The sequence below is a fragment of the Rattus norvegicus genome, chromosome 13 (genome assembly GCF_021556685.1).
Source record: "Rattus norvegicus strain SHRSP/BbbUtx chromosome 13, alternate assembly SHRSP_T2T, whole genome shotgun sequence".
In the NCBI taxonomy this organism is placed as follows: Eukaryota; Metazoa; Chordata; class Mammalia; order Rodentia; family Muridae; genus Rattus; species Rattus norvegicus.
In genome coordinates, this window is record NC_141546.1 from 22,995,486 (window position 1) to 23,017,888 (window position 22,403).

General features: G+C 45.8%; 1 protein-coding gene and 1 long non-coding RNA gene across 4 annotated transcripts in view; one reads left to right on the plus strand and one right to left on the minus strand.

Moving 5' to 3' along the window:
- Positions 1-22,403, minus strand: part of Bcl2 (BCL2, apoptosis regulator) — a 164,496-nt gene that overhangs the window by 26,633 nt on the left and 115,460 nt on the right.
- On the plus strand, positions 394-22,304 carry LOC120096229 (uncharacterized). 2 transcript variants are annotated; one of them, XR_015635841.1, is made up of 5 exons: positions 394-539; positions 1,617-1,681; positions 17,191-17,269; positions 17,713-17,815; positions 20,804-22,304. It is a non-coding gene; the product is annotated as an uncharacterized LOC120096229 (long non-coding RNA). The 2 variants fall into 2 exon arrangements; XR_015635842.1 differs by lacking the exons at positions 394-539; positions 1,617-1,681 and adding an exon at positions 19,076-19,293 and having other exon boundaries at positions 13,488-17,269; positions 20,804-21,999.

The following is a 22,403-nucleotide window of genomic DNA, read 5'->3' on the forward strand; positions in this document are numbered from 1 at the left end:
TTCTAATTGTAGCTTAGTACACCGGCAGAGGTCACACCTGTGTTTATGTCATATGCTATCCAAATATGACGGAGGGAACATGGTGTGGCCCCCATCAGAAGATCAAAAACACAGGGTAGGAGGAAGGCCTTGCAGCCCTCCTGAAACCTTGACACAGGCCTAGGCACACTCCTCCTACCTGCTGAGGTGAAGTCTAGACCAGGCACGCACTGTTTATTGACAGAGAAACAAATACTCTCAGCCTGTCCGGTTTCAGAACAACTAGGGAGTTTCCAGTCTGGACATGAGAGAACTTTTACACTGTACCCAAACAGTCTTTTTTTTTTTTTTTCTTTTCTTTAGCCAAAATTAGAACAAAAGCAAACATTTACAGGGCTTCTTGCAGTAGGAAGAAGAAATGCAAAAGTCAAAACGTTTCTTTTGAAAAACTTTGTCCAGCTCTACACTCGCCTGGCCTAGACCTTGGGAAGCTGGAACTGGGTAGGGAACAGGCGTCCCCCGGGGCCTGGAGGCCACACTTGTTCTGGGTCAGTGTCCAGGTAGGTTTTCCCAGCTGAAGGGTAGACTGTAAGGATGTTGGATCAGTGAGGAGATAGTGGGGGCGGGGGTGTCCACAAAGGAGGGGTTTTTCTTGACTAACCTGATGCCTGGAGTACAGTTAATAAGAAACTGCCGGGAACAATCCCACGGTGAAAGCAGTTAGCCCCCTGTCTCGGCTGCCAACTGAGAAAGAACTGATCCCATTTACCTGGCCTACCTAAGCCAAGCAGAGACCGTGCTAATTAGCATACTCTCTCAGTGTACAGGCTGGGGACTGGCTGTCACATGCTCTCCTGCATTCCAAACATCAGCCTGCAAGGACGCCATGGGCAGCCTGCCCAGGCAGCCAGCCAGGCTTCGAGCAGTGTGATCTGCCTTCTCCAGAGGTCCTTCCTCCATAGCACTGCCCAAGCAAGGCAGGCCTTGTTTACCAGTGAGCCCATTGGATCCATTCCCCACTAGGATCCCAGACCTGTGACCATCCTCAGTATGGCCCCTTCTAACAGAGTGGTAGTGGAGAAGCCTTTCTAAAAAAAAACAATCTCGGATTTTACTCACCTGAGAGTGTCAATGGAGCCAACTGTTACTAGAACTGATCATATATATTAACACATAAAATATCAATAGAAACTCATAGACGTTCTTGTCTGTCTGCACACTCCAGTCAAAGTAAGTAGTTAATTTATGTGAGAATTATCAGCATATGAAAGATACTTATAAACAACTTAATTATTGAGTATAGATTGGTATCCAGGTTATGTTATTTAAACAATAAGACAACCAAATAAAGACAAAAAAGCAAAAAATTCTCTCCCTGGGTCTGTTCCCTAAAATGTACAACTCAAGCTATCTCTTTCCCGGGCCCACCCCATCTCCAGCCAGCATCCCAAAGAGAGCCAGAAATGTGCCCATTTAAATAGGGCCCGCCAGAAGTAGGGTTGGGCACACAGCTTGTCATCTAAGTCACAAAAACACAACTGAAAGAGGGCTATTCTTAAAGACTCGTGTACCATAAAAGGGGAATTTCCAGAGCCTCTGATATTAGCAATTCAGCCTTCCATTCCCTTCCTCTCTAGTTTCAAGATGAGACCATGACAGAGACTGACTTGTCAGAAAACAACATCCAACCACGAAACTCCAGGTACCAGCATCTAAGTGTGCAGAGTACAGATCCCTGCGGTTTGCAGGGATTTCCACTCAAGGGAGCGGGGTTTGGGGGAGGGGGAGAGAGGGGGAGGGAGGGAAGGAGGGAGAGACAGGGGGGAAAGAGGGAGAGTGGGGAGACGGAGGGAAGGAGAGAGACAGAAGGAGAGAGACAGAATGAGGGGGAGAGAGTGAGGGGGAGGGAGAGAGAGAGAGAGAGAGAGTGTGTGTGTGTGTGTGTGTGAGTGTGCAAGATCGATCTGCTTTCCCCCCCCCCATGATCCCTTTTATGCATCCATAGTCTTTGGTGCTGTTTTTTAATTTAAAGCAAACACAAACTGCCTATTGATGGTGTATTTTACTTTTTTAAAGCATATTTTACATTTCCACGGTGTTGTGAAATGATTTTTTTTTTTAGGAGCAGAGATAGCTGGGAATTTTCTCAAGATGAATGCAAGTATAGCTGTGCCTCCTTTTGCTTTCCACGTTTACAAATGCACTTCAGACCAATATGCAATGCCTAATTTCCACAGAATGTTCTAGAGAGAGGGGGATCAGTTCATTCCTATAGCCAACTGAACATTTATTGGGCATTCACTTTTTACAGGCCTGGGATGTTAGGTACTGTAGGGAGCTGTACTTACAAAATAGGAGTAAAATCTAGCTGAATGAGGAAATGACCCAAATGGAAACGCCCACAAGACTACAGGAACGCACACACACAGCCACTGTTTGATAAGTGGGGCTGAATCTGCTCACCTTTCAAAAGACTTCCCAAACAGTGGGCACTGTCTGCAAATAGAAACATAGCACCTAGTGTTTGCTGGCCAACATTTTGCTTCCAAATCCCTTTAAATGTAGTTGTTTGCCTTCTGTCCACGTTTTCTATTTTCCAAACTGAACTTACTTTGTCTTTTTTTTTTTTTTACTTAGGTATGATATACTTTGAGAAAATGAAAGCAGTATATGTTTTGACAAAAACTGATAGCCAAGTACAACCTAGGAACAACTCTTACCAAGATGTGGAACATTTCAACACTCTCAGAAAAAGAAAGAAAGAAGCAAAGAAAGGAAGGAAGAGGGAAGAGGAGAGGGAGGGACAGAGAGGGAAAGGGACAGGGAGAGGAACATGGAGGGAGAGAGAGAGAGAGAGAGAGAGAGAGAGAGAGAGAGAGAGAGAGAGAGAGAGTCAGAGAGAGGAGACAAATCTTTCAAAGCCATTTTGTCCTAAAATTATTTGCATCCAAGTACTTTTGAGTGGAGATTATCAGTGTGCGTTCAAGAGTAGGGGTGGAGAAGGTAAGAGGTGGCTAATTATTAATCATCTAAACCAACAGCATATAATAAAAGGCAGTGAGGATGTGTACAAACAAGGCTGTATAGGTCCCCTCTCGGCATCCCTGCTGACACTTAACCAGCCACCTGACTGATGGTAGCTTTCTTTCCTGGTTTGAGCATTGGGTTTACTTGCTTAGAAAGAGGGAAGTTGAGGCTGAATAGTCAAATGGGCCCTGTTCTCACGGGAGTGAGGGCGTCTGCCTAGGAAGGTCCAACCACTACTCTGAGAGCTCTCCTGAAAGTCTGTTGCAACACTGCAAGTGGAGTTCACATGATCAGGCACATAAGAACTTCTCTTAGCATTTCCTGTTTCCCAGATTTCAGAGAATCCCTTCAGGGAATGTCTGGCTCAGGGTAGCTACTAGGATGAGGGGGAAATGGACAGGACACGCCCCACCCCTTACCTGCATTTGTTTTGGTAGGATGCCACTGTTCTCATGGTTTATCAACAGAAGAGGGCAGGGTTGGGAGGGAACTTGGGCCCTATGTACAGCCTTTGGGGTACAGTGAGGTTATTCTGGGTCTAGTGGCCACACTTTTTGATATTCTCTTGTCAGCACTAAAATTCTTCCAAAGGGAGAGCCAGGTACCTCTAGTCTGCTTGCCACTGGCTACTCCTTAAAAGACTGAGATGATTCTCAGACATCGTGTGTCTTTGCAGCAAAATCCAAATGAAATATCTCACCAGATATCATGCAGGAAGTAGTTTTGCTAAAAAATCACTTTTCCAAAATGGTACCCAGGTGATCCTTTCACCCAGCAACCAAAACAATGTGGTTGAAAAGTTTACAACTTTCAACCCTTGCAAAGATCACCTCCCTACCTCCCATCCTCCCCCGTGGAGAACTTAACGGTTATTTTCAGTCACATAGGATGTCTCTGTTCATTTGCATTGGGTGAAATCCCTCCCATGGGCTCCTTGTGTAAGCACTGCCTTGGACTTGCTGCTGGTGGTTCTTTCATAGTCTGTGTTTTCTGTCAAATTTTGAGATGTCCAGCAGACGGAATGTAGTTGCTACCTTGATGGTTATGGTTTCTTTTTGTCTAGGTGGTGACTTTTCCCTCTTTCCTGGGATCTTGCTGGTCTTGAACCCCAAATTCTTTTACTTTGGACCGAGTGTGGGAATTACAGTCATACAGAGCCACACCCAATAGTCCTGAAATAGTGTTCTTTTCTTTTTCTTTGTTTCAAAGTAAGACTTCTTAGGCTTAAGCAAAGCCCTGCTCCTAGATGCTACAAGAGTGCTCTCTCTGCCCCTCCAGCAACCTGATCTCATGCTCAACTGGCACACCAGTCTTGTTTTAGGTACAGAAGGTTTACTAGAATGATATTATAGGTTTTCATTGAGAGTTCTAGGACCATTCACAAAGGTCTGGCTAGATGACAACTTTGTCTCGAGCACCCACTGTCATTGAGGAAGAGAGGGTGGTCTTGCAGATGGAAACCCACACATTGAGCACTATTGCTCTGCACAGAGGCCCTTTCTCCCTACCTGAAATACTGTGCACACAGCTGGCATGGGGGGCTCCATGTGCCAGCCAATAATGCTGGATTTCAGAACCTTGTTTTTCTACGGGTAACTGAAAAGTGACTCATGCTCTTCCACTGGCTGCTACATGTGAACCATGGTACGGGTTGAGTTGAGATGTGTAAACCAGAGCAATTCTTAGAGCACAGATTCCCCTTCCCAAGTGCTGTTTATTTCCTTTCAACTAACAGGAGGTAGCAATGACAGTGAAGTGCTTCCCAGGGGCTGGCAGCTCGACACTCGTGTCTTGGAAAGTTTCCAGAAGAGGAAGCAAAGGACATCACCCAGCCTCAGGAAATAAGGAAAACATTTAGTTTTAGTGGCCATTGGATAGCTGGAGAAAATGCCTCCAAATCTAACAGGATCCATGAAGATAAAAAGCAAGTGCTGTCCATTTCCGTATGTACAGATGTAGCTTGAATGGGGTAGGGTTGGTGTACAAGCACATAGGCAACACCAGCCCACCAATGAATACGCCTCCGTTCCTGGGATCCACTGTAACTTTCGGTCGTTCCGTTGTATTCCAGTGATTATATCTCCCAACTTGTTCTCCTTCTTCATTCACTATCGATGATGTCAGGCCCAAGTTTGGGGACAAGCTGTTGTAGGAAGACATGTGCACAGACACAGCTGCCAAGCACTCTAGAGAGTGTTTCCTACCTCTTTCTCACTTCCCTTTTCTATTGAACCAGATTCTACCTCATTTGCCTGCTTTGTGAAGTCCGTCACTATCTGTCCCCTCTCTCCTTGTCTTCTAATACTAGGTTAGTTCTGCAGTTTGTGTCCAATGAACAACAGAACAGCATCTTCACTTTTGTCTTTAATGAGGACATGGGAAGGGACTTCAGCACCACGCCAGTGCACTCACTAATCTCTTTGTTGTCACCTTCTTGGTGCCTCATAACCTAACTTTTGCTCCATCTTCCCAGTGCAGGCAGCCTACTCCACCTGAGAAACCCCTCCCTCCTGGTGAGGCCTTCCTTACCCACCATTCGCAGTCCCAAGCATCTAACATCTTCCATCATCCGCCAAGCTTTATCGAATCTGATCTCAGTTTTGTTGCTACCCAATATGAGTCATGTTCGGTTGCAAAGGGATTGTGCTGTTGTTTGGTAGCATGGTGATCCCGTTTTCTCCTCCTTTGTAGACTCACAGTAATGGCCAAATCAGATTAGGATACATCTTCAAGCTTTAAATTAGGTAAAGAATATTTGACTTTTGCCAGAAGGATATAATATGCAAGGTCTTCGTGAAGGTTTAGCCCTCTGTTAAGTCTGGTTGCCTGACATCCAATAGATAAACCCTACTTTTTAACCCCAGTGGAAGCTAAGTGCAGGAATAAATATATTGAGTATTCAGCAAAATAACAAACATGGCCAATAAGAGTCATTTAAATAGCACCACATGCAAATATTTCATAATTATCAATCCACCAAGCTTTCTCCTGACCCAACAAAATAGGTACTGTAATTATTTCCATTCCACATGCAGGAAACTGAGGTACAGTAATTTATTAGCAGTCATAGAGAAGAAATTGTCTGGATAGCATCAGATGTAGGAACTCTGACCCAGCATGTACTTGTCACAGCATTGCTACATTACAGCTTACAGGCTGTGTTTATGCTTTTGTTTATGACAGCAAAGAAGACCCCGCTTTCTACACAAACACCTTGTCATTGTTGCAAATACAAAGGCCAGTATCACTCAAACTCAAGTCCAGTGATAAGGAAACTGAACTGGGACAGATTTCCAGGGCATCTTCACAAAGTACACCATCATGGCAGCCAAGTGAATGAAATTTTCACTTAAATGTATGAGGTTTAAAAAAAATCTGTCTACCTTGGAAATCCAGAGTCAGTGCTACCTGCCCATTCTCAGCAGAAGTCCCAGATTCCATGATCTGGGCCAATCTTTAGATAGTCTCTTTTCAGGCAAATGATACACAATCTTTCCAAATCCTTAATGGCTCAGTGTAAAGAAACTGACTGCAGTTGGAGCTGTTACTATACTTGAAAAATGATCACAGACAGCCACACATATAGAACTCCAGAATATGAACCAGGAAAACACAACGAAATAAAACAAACCTTCTTCCGGGTGGTCAAATCGTGGCAGGAAATGATGCCACCAGCAATCATTCATGTATTAGCAGTTGCTCAAGTTAACCATAAGGCTTTTAGGAGAGAAGACTAGGAGGGAGGCAGTGGTTGGAAATGAAGCTCCACTATTAATGCAGTCAAGTTATTCAGCTGGATTCAATAAAGTAAAAAGCTCTGCCCAGACCAGTGTCTGTAGTAGAAGATGCTAAGAGCTGTTTTTGAAAAATCTGGCTTTATTGAATCCAGGTTCTATATGTAGCACGACTTCTTCCTGATGGCTTGAAAGTCACCCCGTGCATTTGACTATCGCTGTGTCAAAATGGCACTGTTGGATCAAAGAGACCACCTTTATGATGTTTGAGCTAATCAACGCCTTGACAGACCACTGACTAGATCGCCAAGAGACGCTGTAGGACCTCTTCCGGTAATTTGGTTCTGGTTAGAAACCATCATCAGGAATCTATGGGGGACGGAGGGGCTGAGAACATCAAGATGTTACTCTTCTGGGGGGAGATTACAACCCCGAGGAGGGGGACACCATTGTAGGGTATATGATTCAGAGGAATTTGGTGTAACTGTGGCTTTATGTATCTCTTCGTGGGCTTGAAGCACTCCCCTTCCATGTCCTTGGCTCTGAGCTCATTGCAAGACTGCTTTGTCTCCCTGGCCCCTCGCAGAAGACCTTCCTACCTTCCAGGCAAAGGACCTTCTGTTTTTCACCTCTCAAACAATACCCTCACAAGTACCTGTCCCTACTGGCCTGATCCACATTCAGTGTACATGTCAGTGAGGTGACAAGATCACTCTGATCCCAGATCTCCTGTGCTGCACTTGAGAAACACCCAGGGACAAGACAACGAGCTGTGGGTCCTGAGTGAATGTGTACTGTTTAACAGAAACACGGCCATGCCAAGGCCACCAACGCCTCACTCAGGTCCAAGGGACTGGCAAAGCGTTTCCCTGACCCATGTGCAGATTGTTGGCAACACATGAAGAAAGCGTTCACTTCACCTCTTCCTGCCAGATGGTTACACTGAACAATTGCTAATGTGAAGAGATGGTCACCGAGATTAGCTGACCTGCCTCCTTGTTCAGTTGTATATTTAACCTCATGGCTTTGAGGTAGAGAGTTAAAATAAAGTCACCTGTCTTCTAAGCTGCTGTTGCATGCCTCCATCAGGGCACACATCCCACTGGATCCAGCCTTCTGTATGTGTGTCTTTCCTTTCTTTACACTCTTGTCACCCACTCGGTGTCAAGTTCAAAACTGTATGTTCAGGTTAAGAGCCCAGACATTTATGTTCACCTGTTCAAAAAGTGTTTACTGAATGACAATGGCCCAGATATGGAGAGAATGACAAAGAAGGATTAGTCAAGACTGTCCTCAAAGACCTTATCATTTAGAGGAGGAAGATATAAAACTTTGAAGGCCAAGGGAACATCGGGAAGACGAACATGCTGCAGGGCAATGTTGAAAACAGACACAACTAGACATGTCTAGTCCAAAACAGTCCACCATGGCATTAAAACTGCTGCTCCAGAAGGGCAGGGGTCTTGCACCATATCACCTTAGAGCTGTGCTCTGTACCTTAGAACAAGTCCATCGACTCCTTGTAAAGCAGATCTTAGACTCACAGTTGGTAATAGTGAGGCTCTGGGACCCAGCCTGTTTGCTAGCCGTTTTCCTGGGCAAAAGCAATCTATCAAAGTAAACGCCGATGGGGGTAACAGAGTCTTTTCTCTGCAGCCTTTGGCAACAGGATTGTTCTCACCTGGATGGGATGGCTGGGTGGCTTTGCTAAAGAATAGCAGGGACTAGCCAAAACTTTTCAAGGACTCCCATGTGTCCTTGTCCCCCTGCATTGCCAAGAACAGTTAAATCCTCTTGAGCCAAGGAGAGTTGACTCTCTTTTAATACTGACTCCCCATGCCACAAATGGGCATGGCATGGTTACAGATCACTTCTGCTACTGGATGCAATTCTATTGGAGATGCCCCCTCTGTCCAGGGGCTTATATCAGGCTTATAGTCATCCACACCTGACATCAAGAGCCCCAAATCTGTAAGATGCTTCGTTATGTAACTGGCATTTTCTAATGGACTATAGCTCTGACCTGTTTCTAATGGGAGGGAAATTAAGCCTGCTCAATTTATTGGTAAAGCTCGCCTCTGAAGTATGCATTTCTAAAGGTTCTGCTTTCTTCAGTTAAGTACCAAGTCTTCCTGGAATGCCAGAGCTTTGGGGTGGTCTGTATGTTGGGAAAGACGAGAGATAATCTGAAGGTGCACACTACTGACCAAGGGTGACTGCACATTCTCTTCTGGAACCAAATGGGTCAGTCCTGTTGAACAGCTGAGAAACAACTACCCAAGCCCCACATACTTAGCACTATATTAGTCATTGTTCTGGAAAATGAAGTGTTTTCCACAAAAGGTTCTGATTATTCTAACAACATTGGATACACAGGTCTGTCTCCGGTCCCTGACTCTTGACCTAATAAGGACACTCCTCAGGTTTACAGGCAGGGGGACAATGTCTACTAATAGTCATTCTCTAATTGTCTCATCCCATGAGAGCTTCTAATTGGCAGAAGCCACTTGGTCTTGTTTCCTAAATTAAATGAAAATAAAAGTCTATTCCACTTCCATTTTCCTTAAGATATAGACACCAATGATGATCACAAAGGTAGTATTAGAGCTATCTGACATTTTTTCAAAGACGGGGCTTCTCTGTGTCATCCTGGCTATTCTGGAAGTCACTCCATAGTCCAGGCTGGCTTCCAACTCAGAGATGGACCAGGCTCTGTCTCCTGAATGCTATAGTTAAGGCCTGTTCTACCACTACCTGCTTGTATCTGAAATCTTTATTTGGGGAAAGAACTGAGATACTCCATGTCTGTTCTGTTGCACTTCTGCTATTTTCTTCATAATAAAACTAACCTAATCTACTCACCATCTCCATTAGGACTGTAATCAGTGGCCACTGCCTGAGAGCAAGGCAGGCACTGAAGCTAACCCATCAAACTTGAGCTGGACACTCACCACTATTGTGGTCATGAACAATTTGCTTGATATTTCTGTGCCTTAACTTCTTCATTTATAAAATAAGATAGCAATATAATATATCACACTAGGTTCTTATGGGAACTAAATGAATTATTGAATGTTGTGGGCTTAAAAGAATGAATGGCCATGGACAGTATTCTGTTGGCTTTCACGATGACTAAATCACTAAACTCATCAGCACCACACAGACGGGGCAGCCTCTGGGACCTTCAGCTTTCTATGTACAGCAGAGGGCTTCAAACAGTGTCTCATATGCAGCAAATATATATCATCGAAATATAATATTCGATGTTAGCAGTTAATAACTGGGACAGTGTTGACTTTGATCTTCTTATTTCTGTCAATCAGAAAGAAAAGACCCAGCCCAGTCTTAGTTCAGAAAGAATCCTTAGCTGGCACTGAGAGTTCATAGGTCATTCTGACACATGATCAGTAGTCTGGCCACATGTACAGTTTTCCCATTTCATCCTTTCATATTTACCTTCTCCATTTCTCCTTATAATTGCATATTCACATTTGCAGTTATATACAACCTTTAAATGCAATTTCCCAGTACAGGTTGAGTGTGTGAAGACTTCAGATCTGAAATGCCCTCAATACAAAAGGACATGAGCATCAATATGACACTGCTAATATTGATGTCCCGGTGTGGGTCACAGTCAACACCTTTAAGTCATAGTACAAGCTGCACACGAAACCAAAATGAATTACATCTTCAGAATTGTGTTAAATACCCAAGATATGTACTTATGAATATGCAAATATTCTGAAATCCAAAATCATATGAAATGTTTTTAATTGCAAGAATTTCAGAGGTAGAGCCCCAGCCCGAACTTGTGCGTGTACATGGGAAGTCACAAGCAGGGTGAGGTTGCACAGACCAAGTTCATTAATCAGCTGCCCACTGACTTCACTCTCTTCCTCATGCTGTGCTGCTACCTGGCTGGCAACTCCCAAAAAGGGAGTTACACTGCAGTGAGGCCTTCGGCCAAAACCTCCACCAAGACATGCTTTGACTCGGGACTCTTAGTAAACAGATACTTTTAAAAGCCTGGAAAATGATTCATATTTGAAATTATGTTAGTGGAATATTATAAACTGAGTTTCAGTAGAGTCTTTTCATGGTAATAGTTAATGTTTTACTCTATACTGAATTAGTCACAGACCTTGCTGGGTACCGCTTTGCCTACGTACTCATGTGTGATGCATGCCTTTCATCTGTCAATGTCAGAGTTTATGGGAAACTTTTAAAGTTTCAGCCCCCAAACTAATCAGCATAATGGTCAAAAAGAAAAGATCCCAAATCTTTACTTCTACTATCCGACCTTTTAACATTTCAGGAAATGAAAGACTTTGCATAGCCAACAGATAGAGCCCACACATCTACCCTTCAACTTCACTAGCAAGTGTAAATGAGGACAATGGACTCCTACAGATGGAAAGGTTAGGAGACACTGATAACCTCCGATGGCGTGTAATGAAAACGCCTAGTGACCAGTGCTCTTGCAGGGTTCTTCGGGCTTGCAAGGACAGAGTATTTGTAAGTAGAATATGAGGAGAGATGCAAGTGACAGTAAGCAGCCAACTGATAATATTTCTAAGAATCTAGTTAAGTGAACCCACAAACAGCCTTACCACTCAAAAGGTGGACCTGACGAGCATTTCAGGAGAAAGCTCGTCAGCTCTGTATGCAAACATGCTTCACCTCACAATAGATGAAAACTTTTTGTTAGAGATGGAATACTTACTCTGATACATGCTCAGTTTAATAATAAATACGAGGTACAGATTATTCAAGTTGACTCCCAAAGTGCAGGTCTATGGGGCTCACTAAAGCCTCATGTAGCAACCTCCCAGTGAGGGGAAGCTTCCCAGGGCGCAGGTCTAGCGAAGGTGGAGCAGCTTGCAGGCAGTTACCTCCCTCATCCTTTCAGGACCTACTCATTGGATGGCAGCGTCCCTATGCCAGCTCTTTATTGGGCAAGAATAATGCAGACTTGGCCCAAAGAACGCAAGAGATAAGTCTTGCTTTTTAATCAAAGTTTAGTTTCCCACGGTGGATCTTTGGGAAGTCAAAGATCAAAAGAGGAAGCAATAAGCTGGAAATGACCAGATTTGACCTCAAAAGGCCTTGGAAGCGGGAAAACACCTATGCCAAGGGTGAGTTAGCAGGTCTTTTTTCCTTCCTCTGTTGACCTTTGACCCCTTGCACTGTGCTGCATGCACTTTTTCTGGGGAGATATATAAACAAACATCTGATCACTGCCAAGTAGGACACCAACCACAGGCCAAAGGAGCACTCCACCCAAATCCAGATTAGCAAACCAACGGGGTTACTTTTACAGATCATGGTTGAGAGGTTTCTTACAGGAACATGGGTGACTCTAAAAGAGCTACGTCATCCTAAAGTCTCATCCCATTATGGAGTTAACCTTGTACTTCTGATATATTCTCTAGCACCTCCCAAGAACACTGGTAGCTATGCATGGGGGGTGGGTACTGAAATCCCCAGGCCAGCATCCCAGGACCACTTTCTTCCTCTTCCTTTGCCCATAGACCCGACTATCAGAGTGATTGGTTAATGGCTACAGTTACTGGGCCAGGGTAGGTGATGCTCCTAGGTGGGTGAATGTGTTATGCACAGAGGAAAAGGGACCATACTGTAAACCCCTTCTCTGCATTTCCACTGACTGCACAGGGTCTCTATGGACAGCTATTCAACCTGGAGCCATTGCACTGCCTGTTCTGGAATAACCCCTGAGGACAACTAACTCTCATATAAAGGCTATGCCCTGCTAACTTTATCCAGAAAGAGACTGGAACTGTGAGGAAGGAGAAAAACGATCTGTTTCAGGCTGTATTCTCCTGGGCTCTCTGCTAAAGCACAGTTTCATCAGAAAACACCAACTCTACCTGAACATCTTGGATGTCATTTGTTTAAACAGATTTGTTTTCTCAGTGGGGCTTAAGCATGTTTTCCCCTGGTGTTTTTGAAGGGGATATTTAAACTAAAATAAAAATAAATGACATGTTTTAGAAGTTCGAGTCATGAGGCCCGGAGTAGAGCACAGAGATGGGCAGAGGAAGTGCGTTTTAGGACCTGTGCACTTGCTCTCCTGTTTTGGTTGCTCTAAATAGATTTAGGCAAACAAATGGAAGAGAGAGAGATGTATTTCTACCCCACACGAGTGAGGAATGACGACTTTATCCCCATGTGGAACTAGGCTTAGAGTCGGTACTGATCAGAGTCATCTGTCTCCCAAACGTTCTAAGCCCAACTCTAGTACTAAGAGTTCTAGTAATCATGTAAGACTTCTTTCTTATTTGCACGCAGGTGTTTTCCTCATCTGGCATAGTCTTCACATGGCTGAGCTTAGAGGCCTTAGGGACCAGTGGGCACGAAGAACCACTTACTATAGAGTCCCAACAGAGATTAAAATTGCCTGGAAGTTCCTTCTAAGTGAAAAAGTAAACACGAGACTTTATCACAGAAAGGGTTTTCCCCTTAGATAAAAGAATCTGTTATTTGGTTTGAGGTAATTCATAAATTCTCTAGCAATATTAAGCTAAATATTTTATGAATTTTTCTGGCATGGAAATTAGGGTTTGAGAACTCCTGGAATAAATTCATTTGTAGACTAGTCATCAAGTATTTTGTACAATGACGAGACCTGGCCCGAGAAACTATTATGAGTGTCTTGTTCTCTCCACCCCTTGTGAATGCTAGGGGTGCACGGGCAGGAGGAAAGAAACACAGGAAGCCAATGCATATGGGCAGCCTTAGGGAACTACAGCCTTGTCCTGTGCGCTCAAGATGACCTGGCCACCTGCTTGGCAGCCTCCAGTGCATCGTCAGTGTGTGCTCATAAAGCATTCACTAGTTGATGGCCGACTGAATGAAGACTGAAACAACACGCGAACACATTCCTCAGTGAGTGGGAGAGTGACTGGGTGAGCAGTAGGCATCTGACTACAGGCCCATGAACAACTATATTCATCTTAAGTTGCTGGGTCCCCTTTGGCAGAATGTCTCAAACATGACTTTCCTAAGGCCAATGGAATGGCTCCTTTGTGCACTTTGTGTGATTCAGCTCTACAAAATGAAAACAACAGAAGGAATCCTTGAAACACAAAACCTCTGGCTAAAGAGACAAGTTTCTAAAAGGACGCTATGCCAAGAGTCTCCCTGTCGCTCTCTGAATGCCTGCTGTGAAATTTCAGACTTCAACCTGCGTTGGTCAGAGAGGATGTCTCTCCTGGGTCGTCTGGGTACTTCTCATCACAGCACCACCGTTTATTGTTGCTGGAATGGACTATCCCAAAATAGACCCTGGGAGAAAAGAGGATCTTGAGCCTAAAAGTCCATGTTTGGGCATCCCCTTTGGTTTGGCTTTGGCAAGGAGTGTGTGGCATTGCGTTGGTAATGGTGCAGATGAGAAAGAAAGATCACATGGTGAATGAGGAAGTCAGAGACCAGAGGGAAGCCAGCCTTGCTGGTTTTATAATAATCTAACGCTCATGAGAACTAGCTCACTCCTGGAGGCCTTCATTAGCCCCCTCAAAGGCAGCACTTCTCTTAAAGAGTTCCATCTCTTAAACTCCCTCGTCTTCACACTGTCACTCCCCAGACCAAGCTCTCAAAGTCCTGGGAGACCCACTCAAATGGCTGCAGCCTCCCCTGTATTTAGTGATGGCTGACTGCCTTCAGTTGGAATCTTTACCCATGTTTGAAACTAACTGTTACTTCTCCTGGGTCAGGGAACCTAGCAGAAGAATTAACAGATTATTATCATTTGTTGATGTATAACAAAGACATTTTAGCAACTTTGATTTTTCCCCTCCAAATGTTTTTGCTTTAACATTTTGGGGGGCCATCGGAATCACAGACTCTCAAATCTGGTGCAAGAAGGAAGTAATGAAGTTCTTTCAGGAAGGCAGAGTTAGGGCCCTGCTGGCTTCTAAGCCATCTCTGAGATTCACGTGGATAACTAGGGAAGGTATTGGGAATGTGTTTCCTGTATGTTCTCATCTTCAGGTAGAAGGACCAACTTAAGCACAGTGTTTACCAAGAAGAGCGTCCCCAAGACAGCCAACATGGGACTGTAAGCTATGCACAACAAGAACCACACTAGGCCATCAGCCACTTCCATAAATGCATGGTTCCAGTGAGAGAATATCTGAGCAAGATCCCTTGTGGTGACCTAGTCAGAGACCAGGAGCCACACTAGCCTGTGGGAGAGACTATTAATAGGCAAGTTTCAGGCTACTATAACTGCCATGCCTGGGGGGAGGAGCGAGGCCATTCTAAAGAAACACTCAGGCATCCTAGGGAGTTGGAATAGCCCCGGCCCCTACCCTGAAACGTGATGGAAGATGGAAAAGTCTGAATTCTGGTGCCAGCCAGAGGCAGAACTAGTCTCCTATAAAGAGGAAAGGCTTTTACCTGGGGCAGGTAACTTATCAGACCACCTTGTAGGAAACACTAGAGAGGGGAGACAAGGATGGGTCAATGACCGCACTGACCAGGACTAGTTCACTCTTCATATTCCTTGCCTTCTATTAAAAGTTTACTCAACATTCAGAGGGCAAGTGGCTAAGCCTGGCTTGTTTGAGCTGCCAGGACATAGGCTCTGGTCCTAGCTCTAGTAGTACGACTTTGCTTAAAACTGGAACTGAGAGAGCTAGAAGGAAAGATGGCTCAGTGGTTAAGGAGCACTTGATCATCTTACACCAGACCTTGGTTTAGCTCCCAGCACAACTATGGCAGCTCGGAACTACCTTGAACTCCAGTCCCAGGGGTTCTAGCCCCTGTGGCACCAGGCGTGAATGAACATACACTCGGGCAAACCATGCATACGCACAGAAAATAAATAAACGAACACACAACGGCACTAAGTAAGAGGCATTGCCAATTGTCATCCTCAGAAGATTGGTCACTACGTGGCCATGGCCAGCTACAGGACAGGAAGGTCTTCCACGCTGCCAAAAGATCAAAGGTCTGCAAGTGCTGCTGAGAAATGAAAATGATTCCGAATTATAAGCGGGGTTGGACTCGTGCCTGGGAGGAGGGGGACATTGTGCAGTCAAGTCTTCAGTGTGCAAGGTGGAAACGACAGTTGATGGGCGTGGGCGAGGCCCTCATAGCAAAGAATGCCCATTTTCATCAGATTAAAATCTAGCTTGGGAAAACAATTACCTGCCTGGGATCCTGGGAAAGTTAAAACTTCCTGGTTCCTCCCCCTGAAAGGAAACACTAGAAAAGGAGGACTGAGAATCTTCTAAGCAAGAATTTAGAGTTTTACTCAAACAGCTGCAGTTCGCCTTTGTGGGCCTCAGACTCGCTGCCTCTGATGGATGCTGCAATGCTAAGTTCCAGGTCTCCCCAGTCTGGTGCCAAGAGCTGGCCCTGGGGGACAAAGCGAGAACAGTTGCTCTCTTAATCAGAGCAGAAAACAAAACTCACCCCCCCACCCCCGCTTTGTTGTGAAATTGTCACTGGGCCTTTGAGGAGCGATTAAAATCCCAGCCATGTCAAATTTAAAGGGCAGGTTCCCAGGCAGGGAGAGGAGGGAGCTTAAGGAGGGAAGGGTGGGGGCAGCCAGTTTCAGGAAATTTATGGAGGATTTGGGGATCGCAAAAGTCATGGGACCTGATTCAATTAAAACGGAAAAGCACCAACACAGTTTTAAAATAAGCTTAAAATATGGCTGAAGGATATTTTGGCTTCTCTGATTCTATTCCTGAGCTTCTATTCTGTGTAGTGTGACGGTGGCTGTCCTGCCTCCTCTCCAGCCCTTAACACAGATAGCAGGAGACAGCGGAAGACACTCGGGAGTCTGTCAGAGCCCACCAAAGGCTCTGACACAGGGGTAGGACCAGGAGTTCTCGGGCACGGGTGTAAAAGCGCAGAGCTTGCCATGCGATCCATGCAGGGCTCTGTGGTTTCACAGCACCCCCAGGGTACCAGACCCGGAGTAGCCTGACTTTCAGAAGGCAGCCTGGGTCCCTCCAGGCTCGCAGGCTGCTCGCTCCAGCTCTCTGGTGCTGACTATGCCTAGAACGAGCAGAAACCCCTGCCGTGTTTTCTCCTGGAAGGAGGACGAGACTGTGCCAGTTCTAATCCATGGGTGCGGTGCCCAGAGAAGCACATGCTGGAACGCAGGACGGAAGCTGGGAGGTGAAGGCCCCAACTGCATCGGCACAGGACCAGGGTCTTCACTCCTTGTGAATATCACACTGATGCTTGGGTGGGCTGAAGGAGTCATTCTTAAGTCAGTAGGGTCCCATCAAGTCAGGTCTAGCTCATTGCTAGGGTGGGACACACTACAGTAGCTGGCTCCTAGGCGAGGGCTCTTGGGAAGAGCAGGTGGCCATCTTAGCACACAAGGGGTACATGACCGAGATGTCAGAGCTCATTGCTTCCCTTGTGCCTTGGCTGACTAATCATTAACTTTCCTGTTTCCTTTCCCACTGAGATTTCTGCATCTTGGCATCTATCAAAATGGTGCTGGGATGAATCTTGCTCATTCACAAAAGACTACAGGCCCCAGTTCAGTAAGTATGTGGAAGTCCGTGCAATCACTTTTCTTCTCCCCTTCTTTCTAAATACACTAAAGACCCCTAGCAGATATTTAAGAAACCTTACACGGGCTATGAAAACTGAGTTTTAGTAGCATGACAATAAATATCATTTGATAAAGTTGTTTTCTGAATCAATCACAACAGGGTAACCCAAATAGCTAAAATCGGGGAAGAGAGAGGCTAAAATCCCCCAATCAAGAGAAGCTCTCGGGTGTTGCTAGGAATTCCTGCTCTTAAGCAAAAATTGCAGCAGGAATGCTTGTACCCTTTGTGAAGTGGGAAATAAAGGGCTTCAGCTCTCTGGATCTACAGGGGCTCTGTGACTGCATTGATTCCTCCCGGAGAGAGGAGGAGGCAAGGGCTGTCTGCCCACTGCACACGAGGCTTAGTCTCCATGGTGTTTCCTACTTTCCCAGGCCCACCACAGCAACAGGAGTGGTTCACTGCCAGCCAACAAGGGGGCTGTCCTTGGTGGGAACTCTGCCTGAGTAGCAGGGAGGACTGGAACTACATTGCTGGGTGAGTGTGTCTCCGAAAATATTCCTTACCTCCTACTTCCTTACCTCCTACTTCTTACCTCCTACTAGGGATGGGGTTCCTGACTCTTACCTCCCAAGGCTCCGGCAGAAATTATGGGTGGAAATGTCCTTTTTCTTATTATAGATATACCAAAAAGAATAAGCAGTAAACCCACCCAGGGGTCCCTGAGCTCCTGAAGACCAGTGCGAATGTGTCAATAAACAGTCCCTTTGATTCATTGCTATCCGTGGGACTTTTTGTGTCTTCAGGTACAAATAGGAGAAGGTGTTTTGTTATGTACTCCAGAGCTGGTAACATGGGGCTTTCAGAAGACTGTTCCACTCCTGCCTCTACACCCAGAAGTGCAAAATTGTCACCTCCTTCAGTGAGGTTCCTAATTTAGAAGATGCCATGTTTAGAGTTCATTTCAGTTTGACTTGTAAATGAAAGGTGGAACCTTGTCAAAATGACCTTACCCGGTGACTCCTGTCCCCACCCACTCGCACATAACCCTCCTTGTCATGCTGAGATGGGACAGATGCCATTAGAAAGAGAAGCCAAGAAGCACAGAGCAAGCAGTGAAGCTCCTTCAGCCACGTAAAAGTGTGTCCTCCGCTCCGAAGTCTGACTGCCCTGTGCTCCTTACTGGTAGAGATGGTCTCAAGCCTTGAGGGTCTTGGAATCAGTAGGGATCCTGAGCAAATAGCAGATGTATTTAGGTTCTCCCCTTCCCTAGCCTTCTAAATCAGTGTCTCAGGATCTATACGTTGTTTTGGGACAATGTATAGAAATACCCAGTAAGAGTTGGGGAATTCTTACGGAAACGGAAGTGTGAGTTTCTTCCAGTGCTCATGGCTATCAAGCTGTCATTTGCAGAAGGTCTGACACAGTCACCCTCACTATCCCTCTACTAAATCCTCATGATAAACCCAGATTTTTTTTTAAGAGGAAGCAACATCGGAAGAATTCAAGTGGACCTAAAATAGGGGTCCTCGGCTAGGAGATACGTCCTGTGATGTTTCACAATATCAAATTCATGTGGAAGATTTTACAAGGGTCCTGCCCTTCCAGAGACAGCCTGGTTACTGAGGCAGGGTAAGGGCAGAGGCAATCAGTGACTCTTTCCGGGTCCAACCAGCAGCTGCTGGCTGTACCTTCTTACTTCTGCCTACCTGGTTAGCTCTGGGCTTTGTTCTCTGTTTTCCGATTTTATTGTTTTCCTCTTACCCTGCTTCGTCTCCTAACTTCCCTCCTGTGCAGTGGTCGTACCCAGATAACCACCAAGTCATTTAGTGGGATCTGAGTCATATGCCCAGGGAGAGTGGCAGACTGGTTTGGATTATGGCTTGGACACCAGGATCCTTTGGAACTCTGGATTAGTTCCATTGCACAGCTAAAGTCTGGAGCTGTCACTCCACACCTGTCATCTGCAGCCTGCAGAAGGAGAAGATTCACCAGGATATATTCAGATGAGCGAGGTAACTGACTACCATATACTCATATAACCAGGATACTGCAAAGATGCCCAGGGCAGGCCCAGGGCCAGCCCAGCCATATCGCCGCTCACACAGCTGCCACCATCTGCTGCAGGGAACAAGAGTTCCTAACTCCTGTAAGTAAAGTACATCCTAGGCTGGCCTGTGCTAAGGCATTCTGGGAGAACATACACTGCCCCCTTGGGATCGGGGGATGCCCAGGGGTGGGCGCCAGGAAGTAGGGCAGGAGCACAAGTGTCCTGAACATCGAATGGTCTGAAACAAGGAGTGGCTGTGCACACACCGCTCTCCCAGGGAGATCCGTACCATAAACCCGACCATAAAACTAGCTTCCTTGGCTCATTCTGCACCAGCTCCCAGTTTTATTGCTCACACAGCACTCATACCCTGAGAAGGACAGCACATTTGCATAGAACTCTGCTTCACATTGGTCTCTTCAAGGAAGCACTGCAGAGTGCAATAAACGTCATATGCCTTCCTGGAGCACTTGCCTGCAGACAAGAAGGACTCCCTGCGAAAGGGGTTCTTATATAACATAGACCATGGCTGCCAGGGAAGATGTGGCTGAAGAGCGAATTCCTAAGCTACCTAAAGGCATCTACAAAGGCCTGGGATCTCCGTACTTCCTGCAGTGACTAACCTCTGCTGAGCTTTAAGTGACCAAACACACGTGGCACTGGAGGTGGGCCTTGGACCTGCTCCCTGCTCTGCACCTTTAAATGATGAAGAAGGGTAAAGCATGGCAGATCGCAGTGCTGTAGGGGTCATCCATCCACTTAGGGAAAGCCATCAGAGAAGTAAAGAAATAACTTCTCCAGATAAACCCCTGCCTGGGGCCAAGAACAAAGAAAAGGATGGAGACAAAGTATCTGTCTCTCTTAGGTGTTGTGTGAGGAGAGCAGGCCCACTGTTGGAGCCACTGTCCAAGAACTTGTCCTAGATTGCAGAAAGCATCACATGAGCTAAACCATTACCAAGAAAAGATAGGTCAAGGGGCCGTGGAAAGAGCAGGTTAGATATACACCTCCCGCCACCCGTCTCTCTCTCTCTCTCTCTCTCTCTCTCTCTCTCTCTCTCTCTCTCTCTCTGGTATGGGGACAGGCCTTCCTTGTGAGAGACAGCTGCAGATACGGCCTGTATATAACCACTATCTTAGAGCTGTGCCTTTCAGGGCTGAAGCAGCTTCTCATGAAAACAATTTCAAAGCAACCTGGAAGTAAAATGTCTCCAGAGGAGATGACCAGACATCACTGCCTACATGGCAAGAGTTAAGACAAAATGTCATGGCAGCACCCTCTGTATGGTATGGGGGGCCTAGGACAAATGTGTCTAGGACAGGCATTACGCATCTGTAATCACAGAGTCTCAGCAGTAAACACTTGTCTGGGAGAATGCCTTTGCTCTCTTCATGTCCCAGCTCTTGTGTACATTAAGCAGAATAATTTATTTTAGCCAGGATAACCATCCTCCTCTTGTATTGTGTCCTCTGAAGGCAGCTCGTTGTAGAGCATCAGTCCTCCACTTCACCGAGCAAGGAGCTTCGACCAGGGCCCTGCCCCCACAAGTACGGACTGTCTCCAGGACCACACAGACACAGCTATGTGACTGCCAGTCGGAGACAAGAAAAAAAATAAAAGACACCTTGGAGAAACATCAGCTACCCATACTGACGACATCTGCGTTGCCGTGACCAGGTCTCTGACAGCAACAACTTAGCAGGAGGAATTATTTCTTGTGGTTCACTGTTTTAGAGGTTCCAGTCCCCCGGTGCGGAGGGTGGCTCACAGGAAAGCAGAGCTCATCTCAGGAAAGGGGAGAAGCCACCTCCAGCAAGTGGCTGGAGTCCTCCTGGCCTTCCCCTTGGACCTGCGCCACGGTCTGGGTACTCCCTCAGATTTGGCTAATCCTCTCTAGAGTACCCTCATACCCATGTTCTCACTTCATCAATCCCCTTCAATCTAACTCCCATCAGCCTGACCATCAAATGTAGCCATCACCGCACCTAACCAAGGGGAACATGGGAACATGTATGGGGCATCATCTTGGCTCTGGTCTTGTCTCTTAGCACCTTTGTTCTGATTCTGTAATCCCATGCTATCTGGCAAAATTAAGAAAGCTAGGTAGCTTGCCTAGAGTCACTTCCCTGGTCTGGGTTGAAATCTTGGTAATTAACAGGTGCCCCGACAAGCAGCAAGTCTTCCTCAGGCCTCCGTCCGCACCAGCTCGAGTGCACCGCACCTCACGCAAATGCTATTCCAACTGAACACCTTCCATCTACCCATCAGCTCTAAGAGACAGGTACCCCCATGAACCCGGCACATGGCTTGGAGTCCATTCCCATCAGTAAGAGCCAGGTTCTCAGCCTGCAGAACCTTGGGCCTTGACTTTAGCTTCTAATCACTTCTCTGTCTTTTCCTGAGATGTGCCATACCATCTAGTTTTAAACCGTACTGATTAACAGGCAGAAAATTGTCAAAATAGCTTGGGTTTTTAGGATGAATACTTTAAATACTATAAATCCACTCCTTGTGGGGAGTGATCGTTTGGTGCGGCTTCTGCTGATTGCTCGGTATCTCTCCAAGACTGCGATGTGCACAGACTATTTTGGTCTCGGTTAATATATAGCACTGCATAAACACTGAGTCAACAGGAGGGGCTGAACAATAAATTATCACTAGTCCAAGTGCTAAAATAGCACCTGCTTTCTCTCTGCCTGAGCGTGCTATCTATTTATGGTTCGCTTACTTCTGCGGAGTTCTAAGCCTTTATATACATTTCATCATAGTTATACTTATGCACATATATCATCTTTATTATACACACACGTGTCTAATGCACCCCTCCCTGCCTACCGTTTACTACGGGACTCTCGGTTTCCAGCTAACTTTTGAATCCATGACACTGTCTGCCTTTAGCTTATGATCAGTGGAAGAGTGGATGTAGGCTGACAATAAAAAGAGATTTAGTTCACTGGTTATGTTTTAGCAAATCCATTCAGTGCATGAAGCGATTACTTCCAGTATCGAATACTAAGCATGTTGTTCTATGTGCATATGCATTGTATACATGTGTGTACATGTATGTGTGTGGGC